Source organism: Brachyistius frenatus, unplaced genomic scaffold (genome assembly GCF_029030835.1).
Source record: "Brachyistius frenatus isolate BFR_SWC_R1_liver_20210118 unplaced genomic scaffold, ASM2903083v1 Contig_95, whole genome shotgun sequence".
NCBI lineage: Eukaryota > Metazoa > Chordata > Actinopteri > Embiotocidae > Brachyistius > Brachyistius frenatus.
In genome coordinates this window covers 339495-351704 of record NW_027210694.1, presented here as the reverse complement: position 1 = coordinate 351704, position 12210 = coordinate 339495, and the positions used below count along the sequence as shown (strand labels likewise).

Below are 12210 nucleotides of genomic sequence, written 5' to 3'. Positions count from 1 at the left end.
ACTAGAGGTCGGCTCTAAAAAGCCTCCGTAGACTCCCGTTCGACTTCTCTTATAAAATTCGGGTTATTCTGGGTGATGTGAGCCAAAGTCGCTCCTTCTTATTAGTTTTCTGGAGGTCCATCTGAAAATAATCCCTCATTCATTAGAAAATAAGCTTCAAAAACTCGTCCAAATATGGTCGCTTCCTGCTCCAATCCGCTCCGAACCAGCAAAGATGGCGACGGACAAAATCTGGAGACGAGGCTTCGTAACGGCCGTTCGACAAACCAACGGGAGACGTCGCCGTTTGTCACCGCTTGTTTGAATTTGCCGATACTACGTCCCGCCCGCCGATAGTTGTAATCTGACTGTACCACAGGCCTGTCAATCAAACAGACAAAAAACGTATTTTATAATAATTTTAAATGACGAGATTATTTTCAGATGCACCGCCAGAAATCTTTTTATTGACTTCGAATTGAATGAGGCCAGTTGAACGGGAGTCTACGGAGCCGAAAGGCTTTTTTTTTTGTTTTTTTTTTTGGTCGCCGACCTCTGGTGGCACACGGTGGTATCGCAGCTTCAGGCGCCTCTGCATCGGCCTCATTTGTCAGACCTGAAAGAGCTACGTCCGACTTCGACACACAGTCGGAGATCCCGGGGTTTTTCTCTTTCACGTCCACGTTCGTTGTCGTTGTCGTTGTCGGCGGCGGCGCGTCGTCTCCAGAGAAGTCGGACGTGTTCACGCTCAAACCAGAAGCCACGGTAAAGCTGCAGCCGGTAAATGCAGCTGATTGATGAGGGTGCAGGAATCGAGGCGCGCCGACCGTTTGAATGAAGTAACTGATAGCCGGGTTGTGATACAGACAAACAGAGGAGGGTTTGTCGTGCCCCCCCACCCCCCCGCCCCCACCCTCCCCACCACTCACCCCCACCCCCTAATTCTCCACCCGGCCACTTCCTGTGCCGCCGCTCTGGGAACGGGCCCATGGGTGACACAGGGCCACGCATCCCTCTCCTCACTCAATCCATCCCACTGTTGCCTCGGTAAGGGGAAGAAGAAGCAAAAAAAAAAAAAAGCCCCCTCCCCGACCCCCTCTCCACCCCCCCGACCCCCCTCCTCCACTCTCACACCCTTCATTCCCATCGCTCCGCTCACATTTTCTTGTGACAGGAAAAGAGTCTCTGGCATTTAGAAAAGACGCCTCTATGTGTGGCTTTGTGTAGGCGCAGCTGTGGGAGCCTGGTCGGGATGATGATGATGATGATGGTGATGAGATGCTGGGAAGAAAGCACACGCTGCCCCCCCCCCACCACCACCACCACCACCACCACCAACTCACCCCCACCCTCTTAAAACGTGTTGACATGGGAGTTTTTTTTTGTTTTTACTGGCGGAGACTCGACCTCTGGCCCGGACAAATCTCATAATCTCACCCAAAACCAGATAACAGAAGCGGATTTCTGTGGAATTTCCTCAACGAAAAAAAAAAAAGCTGCACGGAGGTTCCTGCCGTGTGACTTCTGATCCTCTCGGGTGGAAGGAGTCGCAACCGAAACGCAGAAACAAAAACAAACAAAAATCAGTACTGTGTCACGACACAAAACGACTCGATTGGAGCTGAAGCCGTTTAGTCAGATTGTCAGTTGACCTAAAATTAGTTGTCACACAGATAATCAGACACTTTTAGAGCTGAAATGCTAAACAGCAGCGAACTTTCTCATTTTTAACATCTCGGTTTGGTTTCGACACAACAAGCAACATAATTGTGGTATTTAATACATTTCATTGTGTATTTTCACTATTTTCTCATGTTTTACAGAAGAAACTATCGTAATAGATCCGTTCCAGGGCTGCAACTAAAGATTATTTCTTAATATCGGTTGATCTGTTCATTATTTTTCTTCATGAATCGATTGCTACTCAAATAACTTTTTTCGAAAACAACAAGCAGTGATTGAAGTCTCAGTGATTCAGATTTAGGGCTGTCGGTTCACATCCTGCTTTGGAGCTAAAAAAAAATGTTTCTGCTCTCCACTCGCTCTTTAGGTCTCCAGATTTTTTCAAATTAAAAGCGGATTTATTGTTGCAACTTTTTTGTGCTTTTATTTCACTGTAAAACGCCACCTGTCGCTGTCCGTGATCCCTGCTCACCGGCGGAGGTTGGAGGAAGTGCAGGAGCCCCCCCCCCCGCTCCTCCCACCCCCCCATGAGCTCCACCAACTGATTGCCCTTCGCCGACCCGCCGAGCCACATTTGAATATTGAAATCAGGGCCTTCGGGAAACAAAGGTTGTTTTTTCAAAAGAGATGGAAGAAATCACTTCGGTGTTTGGTTGGGGGGGGGGGAGGCGTTGCCCTCCAATCTGTTATGGAAATGTCATGGCGGGGGAGCGGTTATGTTTTGATGATGGAGCCTGACACGGGTACATTTTAATAATTCAATGTGTCTGCGCCTCTGTCGCTTTTATTCGTCTATCTCCGAGGAAGCGAGGCCTCGACGTACACGAGATCTCCCGGTCTTGTTTTTTTTATAGTTTTTTTAAATGTGTTCATTTGAATTATCCACGTTTATCTTCAACGAATATTGGTTTCCCTTCTCTTCCAATTAGCAAACACAAAAGAGCTCTCCTCTGATTGGACAACCCGGTCTCACCGCAATAGACACGCCGGCCCACCACGGTGAAAACGTGAAATAGCCACGCTTTGGGCGTTTTTTGAAAGCGTGAAAGTTAAACGCAAGTAAATGTCATGTGACCGAGGTCCCGCAACAAAAAGACATGTTACCAGTTGCAGGCGGCCACGCGGGACGATGACGCTCGAATCCAGGAGGAGACGACGCGTTGGTTTTTGTTTCGTAACCCCAATCACAAGTTTCATTTTCCTGTAAATCTCATGGCTCTACGCATGGTTTCAGGAAAACGTGTAACTGTCACGCCTTTTTTTTTCTTCTTTTTTTTTCTTTTTAATAGACTGGCGTGTCTATTTCACGCTTTGCCGTGATACCCGGTTGGATTGGAGTGATTTTTTGTGTGCGGATTTTGTACATTAAGGATTCCCCCCCCCCTCCCCTCCCCTCCCCTCCCCTCTTTGGAAAATGGTACATCCCAAGGGTTGTTATGTTATCCAAGGATTTCCCAGCATGCTTTTCTCCTCCTGCGTTGACAGTAGAGCGGTCTGGTCTGGAGCTCGTTTCGTCGGCAGCGTGTCGCAATCTTGAATCACATTCTTCTTCTTCTTACGTGAAAACGAAATCGCCCCCCCCTCCCCCACCCCATCCACCCCATCCACCCCACTCAACCCTAACAGCTGGTGAAGAAGGGGATGACTTGCCTGTGTGTGTGTGTGTGTGGCTCGAGGGCAGCCCGTGCACCTGAACACCCCGTGCACCTGAACACCCCGTGCACCTGAACACCCCGTGCACCTGAACGGTGTCTCTACCTGCTTCCACCGTACATTCCTGCCGAGGGCTCGTGTGAGCGGGGAGAGCAGTTGAAACTCGCCTCGTCCTCCGGTCCGCATTCCTCAGCCGTGACTGACTGCAGCAGAGATGGAGGGGGTGGTGGAGAGGGTGTGTGGGGGGGGACGCCACCTGGCTCCCCCCCCCTTTTTTTTCTCATCGTCTTAACATCTTTACATGGCTATGTATATATACACAAGCAGTACGTATATGCCCACCCCCCCCCTCAAAGGGTGGATTTAGGGCCTGAGATTTTTCCAAGTTGGGGATATCAAACGCTAACCCCCCTCCCCAACACAGAAACAAAACCCCGGCTTACCGAGGGCGCACGGCGAAGCCTCGGTGGAATTGAGCAGATCAAATGCTGCCCTCTTTTGAAATGTGATGAGAAAAAAAAAAAAAAGGGGTGAATTTGAAAAAGGGGGGATGTTCGCTATCACAATACTTCAGTTCACCGAAGTTCACCGTCGGCAGCATGGAGCGGTTCTGATAGTGATTTGTTCGTTTGATCGTGCATCGCTGCTATCTTTTTTTTTTTTGTTTGTTTCCCGTGTTGGATTCTTACGTTCTTGTCGCGTTTCCGCAAAACTACCAGGTTCACTCACGTTTCTTTTTTTCCTCCTCCTCCTGTGACGTATAGCTTGGCACAACAAAGGCAAATGAAATCCTTTATTTCCACCCGTTTCCGCCGGGAGGAAAAGGATTGTAGAAATAGAAAAAAAATGGGTGGTGGGATGGGAGGTGGAGGAGGTGGAGGGAGGGGGGGGGGGTAAAGCCCGTGAGGATTATCTTTTTCTTCTCCTCCCTTCCTCTCTCGCCCTCTCTCTCCTCTCCACTTCTTGTCTGAACACATGACCGCAGCTCATCAGCCTCAGTTCTTTATAATGACCATATTTAGACGAGCGCGGCGGTGCAGAGGGAGGAAACAAAAAAGAAAAGAAGGGAAGCGAGGCCGATGTTTTTCCAGGAGCGGCGCATCCGACGTGTTTTGCACCTTCGCCGGTGTGCGGTAGTAAAAAAAAAAAAAAAACATGTTTTAATACACCGGTTGTACCCTGCGTGTGACGGCGTCATCACGGACAGCCTCCGGGTTCCTTAGAAACTGGAAATGTTCAGCCCCTCCAGAGTTTCACAGGTTTTTTTTTTGATTGTCGCAATTCAATTTTTTGGGGGATTTTTGCAGCAGATTGTCTCCAAAAACAAAACAAAAAAGTCAAGAAAGGAAAATGCGATTTTTTTGTTGTTGTTGTTGTTGTTTTTTTTGTTTTTGAAAGGACTAACTGATAAAGCAATATATTCTTTTTTGAATTTATTTATTGAACTTATTGAACCACGGGGCTAACAGTCAGCTGTCAAAATAAGGGCTGTTTAATTAATGCCAATTCGACACGTAGAATCACTGTATGCACAAAAAAAAACGCTGTTGTGAAACGTTAACTGTTGGTTTAATGTGCTGGAATCCGTTGCAACAGCGTAATGTCCTCTTGTGTGTCTTGTCTGAGCTCCAGACCCGTCACACCCAGTCCGGGACGGTTAGTCGGAGGATTCAGTTAACGCAGGTGCAGATCGGTAGGAACCGTTCAACCAGTTCGACGGCAGGACGGCTGCATCATCAGTTGCGAGAAGCTCAGAGGTGACGGTTTCCAAGCAGAAAAAAAACAACCGATGATGTTCTCGTGAGGGTAAAACTCGTTTTTGTGTGTCAGTAGTGGGGTTTTTTGTTGGGTTTTTTTTGGTCCCGCAGTGACTTCTTCTTCTTCTTCTTCTTCCTCCCCGTTTTAATCACAGTGCCGTCGGTGGAACTGGGAAGTGTTCGGTTTCAAAGTGTTGTTTTGTGGGCTTTGACATAATGTCGGGGATGAAAGCGGGCGGAGATGATTTCATGACGAGTGGAGACGAAAAGGTGGAAAGAAGGAGGAGACAGCACGTTCTCTTGAAGTCCTAGTTTGGAAAATACACTCCGATATCCATCTGGTCGGTCGGCCAAGCCGCCAGTTAACAGCTAGGTAGCCGGGCTCTAAAGCTTAATTACTATTTAACATGTTGTTTAATGTGTGCAAAAAAAAACAAAAAAAAATTAAAAAGCAATACTTTTGTCAAAGTCGCTGCTCAAAAGCCAAGAAATAATCTCACACGTAACCCTCCCACATACCTCAAATTTTGTTTCTTTTTCCGTTCAGATTTGGCGTTATATAAATAAAAATAAGAATTGAATCGAATAAAAAAAAGAAACAAGCGGCAACCAAGCGGTGACGTCACCCGTTGGTTTGCGAACGGCCGTTATGAAGCTTCGGGTTCGGATTTTGGAGCAGGAAGCGACCATATTTGGAGGAGCTGTGGGGGTGGGGGTGGTGGATCTGACCGATCTGATTGGACATCAGGCGATAGCCGTAACCTGACTGCACCACAGGCCTGTCAATCAAACAGACACGCCTCCCCCCCAAAAAAAACCCACGTCTTTTTGAAGCTTACGTTCTAATGAATGAGGGATTATTTTCAGATGGACCTCCAGAAAACGAACAAGAAAGACTTTGAAAGAAGTTGAATGGGAGTCTATGGAGGCTTTTCGGAGGCACCCTCTAGTGGCGGTCGGTGGTATTGCATTTTAAGGCACTTCGGCATCGGTAACGTTTTTCAGACCCGGAAGCTACGAACACTTTTATATCCAGTCAATGCAAACAACACACAACATGGTAATTATTGAGATGTAGAGGTGCTTGGTCGGCAAATTTTACTATGCTATGCTATGCTAAACTAAGCTAAGACGGTAGGTGCTGCTGGATGTAGCTCGATGTTATCCATCTTTTCATCAAAGCCAGAAATCACATATTTCCTAAAGATGTCCAACTATTACTTCATGAGGTCGGTCTGCTCCGCACCCTTTTGCAAAACGCCAAACACGTCGCGTCATCTAAAATGGCCCAGATATTTTCCCTCTGAGCCTCAATCCCTAAAATAATTTGATATATGTCGTACTCAGATTAGGAACAGGGGATAACAGAAAATCCATGAACCTGCAGCGGCTGCCAGCCGTGTTTGTCGTCGGGAAGTGGGCGAAAAAAAATTCCTCTGTAAAGCACGGGGTTTAAGACACGAGCGGCCAGCTGCTCCGGCGAGGCCCGAGACGTCATGTGATTTTTAAGGGCCGGGTTAGCGACGGGCGTCCGGCGAAGCAAAAAAAATGCGATCCGAACATACCGTAGGACGCTTTTTTTTTTTTTTAAAGCTCCCCCCTCCTCCCCTAAAAAAAAAATAGCAGTGCGGAGAAACTCACTTTCACACAGTGAAAAGGGGATAAAGGCTCACAGCCCTCTGATCCTATTATAGAAGCCGAAGCACTGAGGGGCTCCTGAAAGGAGAAAAAAAAGGCCGGGATAATTAGTAAACATGATGTTGTTGTTGTTGTTTTCATGGAAATCATGCTGCGTTTGGGCTCAAAAACACAACAACGGATAGAACTTCTTCCAGGTGATCTCACTTTCTCGGTCTCTTGTGGGTTTTTTTTGTTGTTTTTGTTGTTTTTTCTTCCTCCAAAAAAAAAACACGCTTTCATGAGGTGACCGACGTAATTTTGGGAGCCTCGGCCAATCGTGCTCTTTTATTCTTCATCAGATCGGCATGCGGGCGCTCTCGCTCCCTCTGTTCTGGCCCAGCGAGTCCGAGTGCAACGATCCTGCATCTGTGCAGTTTGTTGCTTTGTGGAATGCTTGGAATCGCCTCCATGGCAACAACGGCCCGGGCCGTGTGTGTGTGTGTGTGTGTGTGTGTGTGTGTGTGTGTGTGTGTGTGTGTGTGTGTGTGTGTGTGTGTGTGTGTGTGTGTGTGTGTGTGTGTGTGTGTGTGTGTGTGGAGCAGTAAATATTGACTCCACCAGCTCCCCATCCCTGTGTCTGTCCGTGACGCAAGCACAGGTTGGAGGAGGAGGAGGAGGAGGAGGAGGAAGGTACACACTTTTATCCAGGACTCAGCAGTCCTGCCGTCGGGCGGGTGTGTGTGTGTGTGTGTGTGTGTGTGTGTGTGTGTGTGTGTGTGTGTGTGTGTGTGTGTGTGTGTGTGTGTGTGTGTGTGTGTGTGTGTGTGTGTGTGTGGAGGGTGGAGGAGGAGAGGGGGAGTGTTGTTTACCTTCCGAAACATGGCGGAGGAGCGTTTTCTGGCTTTGAGTTTTAAAATCTGCGTGCGACATGCCGAGAGCTTTTTTACGACATGCTGTCCGCTCTCTTTTTGTGATGATCAACCTGATGGCTACAAACAAAACAAAAACAAAAAAACAGGAAGTGTCATTTTATTCGGGCCTCTTTCGACCGGCTTCAAAATGCAGCTGCTCGCGCTTTTAAACAAGAGATCACCGTGTCGCACCAATAAAGTCATGGTGTCACTTTTAAAGTCATCTGGATCCGCTGGTTCACAACGGATTGGATTCAGCGCACTACTTTACATTGAAGTCTAAATCACGCTGTTTGTGGGCTGTTTTATTTATTGTGAAGCACCTTTTTCTAAATATTTTATACCTGTTAAAGGTGCTCATACAAATCACCTGTACGCACTTCCTTACTCGTATTAGCCTGGTGGGAGGTGGGAGGGGGGGGGTGCAGCGCCGGTTGTGCAAACACATCCAAAAAGCCAACCACTTCCTCTACTGGTGTTTGTACAAGCGATGACATTCAGCCGGTTGTTTGTTCAGAAGTGAGGAAGCGGCGGCGGCGGCGGCCCACCTGAACACGAGGAGCGCAAACCTTTTGTATCTTTTATTTTGTCGTCGTTGAAGGATTTATCGAGTCGGGATCGGAGCGGCGGCGGTCGGACCGGTCTGTCCGGCCTTCGTCGGCCCCCGGATGGAAAGTCCTCGCTTTGCGTTTTGGGCGAATACGATTAGGGAATAGATGTTGATAATCTGGACGGAACAAGCAGGGTTTGGATTATGCTTACAATTGGCGGCTGGTGACGCAAGAAGCCAAAGCCACTTTCCTTTCCTTTCCTTTCCCTCCCACTCACTCCCCCCTCCCCTCCCTCCTCCCGTAGTAATTACATAGAGAGCATTAAGATGAAGGAATACATGCACCAGGCCTGACATTCGCTCACTCGCTCAGGCAAATACTTCCTCTGCTCTCTCCATTCAAATGAGACAGAAGCTGTAAAAAAAAAAAAAAAAAAAACGGGAGGATTTATGAGCCTCGATTTGAAGTGAAGCGACGTTTCTTCTTCTACGGACGAAAAAAAACAACCGACAACCTACTTTCATTGAAATGGTCCAAAATCAGAACGGCACAAACAAACAAACAAAGAGTCACCCTCGGCGATCACGCACGCGCCATTTTAAAACGTCCGTTATGCAAATGCAATAAAAACAGGATGATAACTTCCTGCGGTCGGGCCGCTAAGCTTCGCCCTGAGAGGAAGGTCTGCGGAGACCAAAAGTTCAATTGTCTCCATCATCCGGTTCTTAATCGCTTCTCTGATCCAATTTTACCTCCACCCTTGAACGGATCAGACCGGGTCGCCGGCGGGCAGCGACGCAGCGAATTCAGTATCATCGCTGCGTGAATACGAGTCGAACGCGTCTCGTTCGCAGACGAAGAGCCGATATCGGCGTCGTGTGAATTCAATGTTGGCGGCTGGATTTCCTGCTTATTTCAAATTATTGTCTTTTTTAAAGTCGTTACGGTAACTTTGCTAACAAAACTAAAAAAAATATATATATATATTCTCATTATCTCTAATTGAATTAGTCTTCCAGCATTATTTTTATTTTATTTTTTTTATCAGAGTTAAAACGAGATATGAAATGACTGTTTGACGTGCAGCGAGTTGTTTACACGTATCGTGCTCGATTTCCCCCAATTAAAGTGGATGATTTTTTTATTTTTTTTATTTTTTTAGCTCGATTGCACATCGGCTCGTGATCTTTTTCAGCTTCTTTTTTCTCGGGCGTGATGATGAAATCACGTGGCCGATTATGCACGAACGTAAACATAAACAAAAGGGCGAATAATTGTCATACAAATAATTGCAATAATGATTTAATTGTGTCTTCCGGTTCGCTTTATGTCACCGTGACCGCATGCAGCCAAATCTTACTTTGATAATACCACTTAATATTGAAGAGACATTTATTTGGCGTTAAATGTGTAAATACAAAATGACTTTGTTTGACTTTTAGGCTTTTTTTTTAAAACAACAACTGCGGGCGTTCAGATATGACGTAAATAACATGCTTAAATGTACAAAGTCCGTCACCTGACACGCCTCCAAAAATATCGTGAAGCACCGTCGTGACGGGGTCAGCTGTCGCCGTCATGGCAACGAACAAGCCCCAGCGTGCTACGTAAACATATTATTATTACTCGCGAATTTTTATTTTTTTATTTTTAAAGAGGGGCCTAAAACATTGCTGAATTTGCAACCGAGCGTTCGTTGTCGTCGGGACGATCCCGACAAAACACTTTTAGGTTTTAATGAATGAGTGACGCCACATCCTTTTTTTTTTTTTCTTCTATTATTTCAACGAGAAAAACGCCATTCAGAGGCTGTAATTGTTTTTTCTTTATACAACGAAAATGAAAGAGAAAGCAAAAAAACAGGGATGGGCCGCATCCTGTGAAGGAGAGGGAGAGAGGGGGGGAGGGGGGTTTAAATAACCCCAGCAGCAATATTAAAAGACTATTCCCATTTACCGAAAAGCTCAGGAGACTTGAAGGATTTGGAATTCATTGCCTGATCTTATGCATAATTAAGCAAATCCCCCTCCCGCCCTCCCACCGACCCCCACCCTCCCTCCCCCCCACCCACCCAGCCAGCCAGCCTCGCCTCAGGGATTTCCACGCAGCTCTTTCCTCTCAGACAGTAGGTGCTCATTACGGTACAGTCGGGCCTATTAGGGCCGTCCGAATCAACCTCCTGTTATCATTACCGCAGATAATACACACACACACACACACACACACACACACACACACACACACACACACACACACACACACACACACACACACACACACACACACACGGACATGATTCCGCTTCGTTCCTTTCGTTTCCGTACATCCGTACTTTTCTGCTTGTTAAAAGCTTTTTGTCCGTCGCCGTGTCTTTGCTGGTCCGGAGCAGGAAGCGACCATATTTGGACGAGCTCGGAGAGGGGCGGAGCGAGCGGCGAGTCGGACTCGATCTGATCGGAAACCGGGACGAGACTACGTCCCGCCCCGCCGACAGCTGTAACCCGACTGCACCACGGGCCTGTCAATCAAATAGACACGCCCCCCAAAAAACAGGTCTTCTTGAATCTTCTTTTCTAATGAATGAGGGATTATTTTCAGATGGACCTCCAGAAAACTAATAAGAAGGAGCGACTTCAGCTAACAACACCGAGATAACTGGTGGACACATTTTATTGACTGAGAGATTTATCAGAGAAGTTGAATGGGAGTCTATGGAGATCGGAGGCTTTTTTTTTTTTTTTTTGAGCCGACCTCTAGTGGCACGCGGTGGTATTGCAGCTTTAAGGCGCTTCTGCATCGGCCTCATTTTTTCAAACCCGGAAGCTACGAATACTTTTATATCCATTTCAAAGCGATTCAACCTTTAAACATGGTCTTTAAATCCGACGCTACACGCACAGCAGGTGTTCGAAACATAAAAACATAATCACCTCGTCGGCATAACTCGCCCCTCATCCGCCGACGTTCTGCTGTTATTTAATCGCCATCGGAGCGACGTCACACCGAAGGGAAAGTCTGGTCTGGAACGATGGAAAGCTTTTTTTTTTGTTTTGTTACGTTGACAGAGACAGAGAGACAGAGACAGAGACACAGAGACAGAGACAGAGTATCCTGCGGCTTATTAAAACCATGCAACCAGTGCGGCCGTGGAGAACACAGAAACACACAAAGAGACACCCGTCATCTTTGTGTGTGCTCTCCTGTGTGTGTGTGTGTGTGTGTGTGTGTGTGTGTGTGTGTGTGTGTGTGTGTGTGTGTGTGTGTGTGTGTGTGTGTGTGTGTGTGTTACACTTGCTGGGATGCGACCCCCTTTTTATCACTAGACATGCCCTCCGGGAGGGCAGATAGATCGACCGTCCGGCCTCATTGACCCCTCATCACACCCCCCCACACCCTCCACACCACATTCGCGATGCCAACCAAATATCAACCCCCGCGTTACGTCCCCTTCCTCTTCCTCCTCTTCCTCCTTTCGGTCCATCCAGCTGTCCGTCTCTTTTTAATCTCAGCGATCCGCAGGAGTCTCCTTAAAAAGTGCCTGAAAACACGAAGATCTCCACGTCTCCTTCTGCTGCTCCAGCTGTTCTGTTGAGAGGGAGAGAGAGAGAGGGAGGGAGGGAGGGAGGGGGAGGAAGCTTTTAAAGAAAAAAAAAAAAAGACCGATGCCAACCGCTTCACTAGTTTGCTTTCGCCCGAGTTAGCGAAGTGGAGTCCTTCTTTTTCCGCCCGGACATTTTTCTCTCTCCCCCCCCCCCCCCGCTCCGAACTGACTGAAAAAAAAAAAGCGGGGAAGACTTTCAGCGGCGCGTCCACGGCCTCCTGAAATAGCTACCGAGTCGGGCGGGAAGACGCTCCCACCAACGCGCACTTTATTTTACCCCTCGACTCGTCTGCAGTGTTTTCTGTAAATTAGCATTTCCTGGCGGACCCCCCGCGGCCACATCTACCCACAATCGCAGGGGCTCGAGTCCTTTAATTATCCCGGGCTTAGTGCGATGATTTCACCGCAGTAAGCAGTGATTAGAGCCACTCGGCCGGTCTGAGCAGGCGGGGAAG

General features: G+C 47.6%; 1 protein-coding gene across 4 annotated transcripts in view; it reads left to right on the top strand.

Moving 5' to 3' along the window:
- src (v-src avian sarcoma (Schmidt-Ruppin A-2) viral oncogene homolog) overlaps positions 1 to 12210 on the top strand; it is a 28395-nt gene that overhangs the window by 3876 nt on the left and 12309 nt on the right. The gene's annotated exons all lie outside the window — the stretch shown is intronic.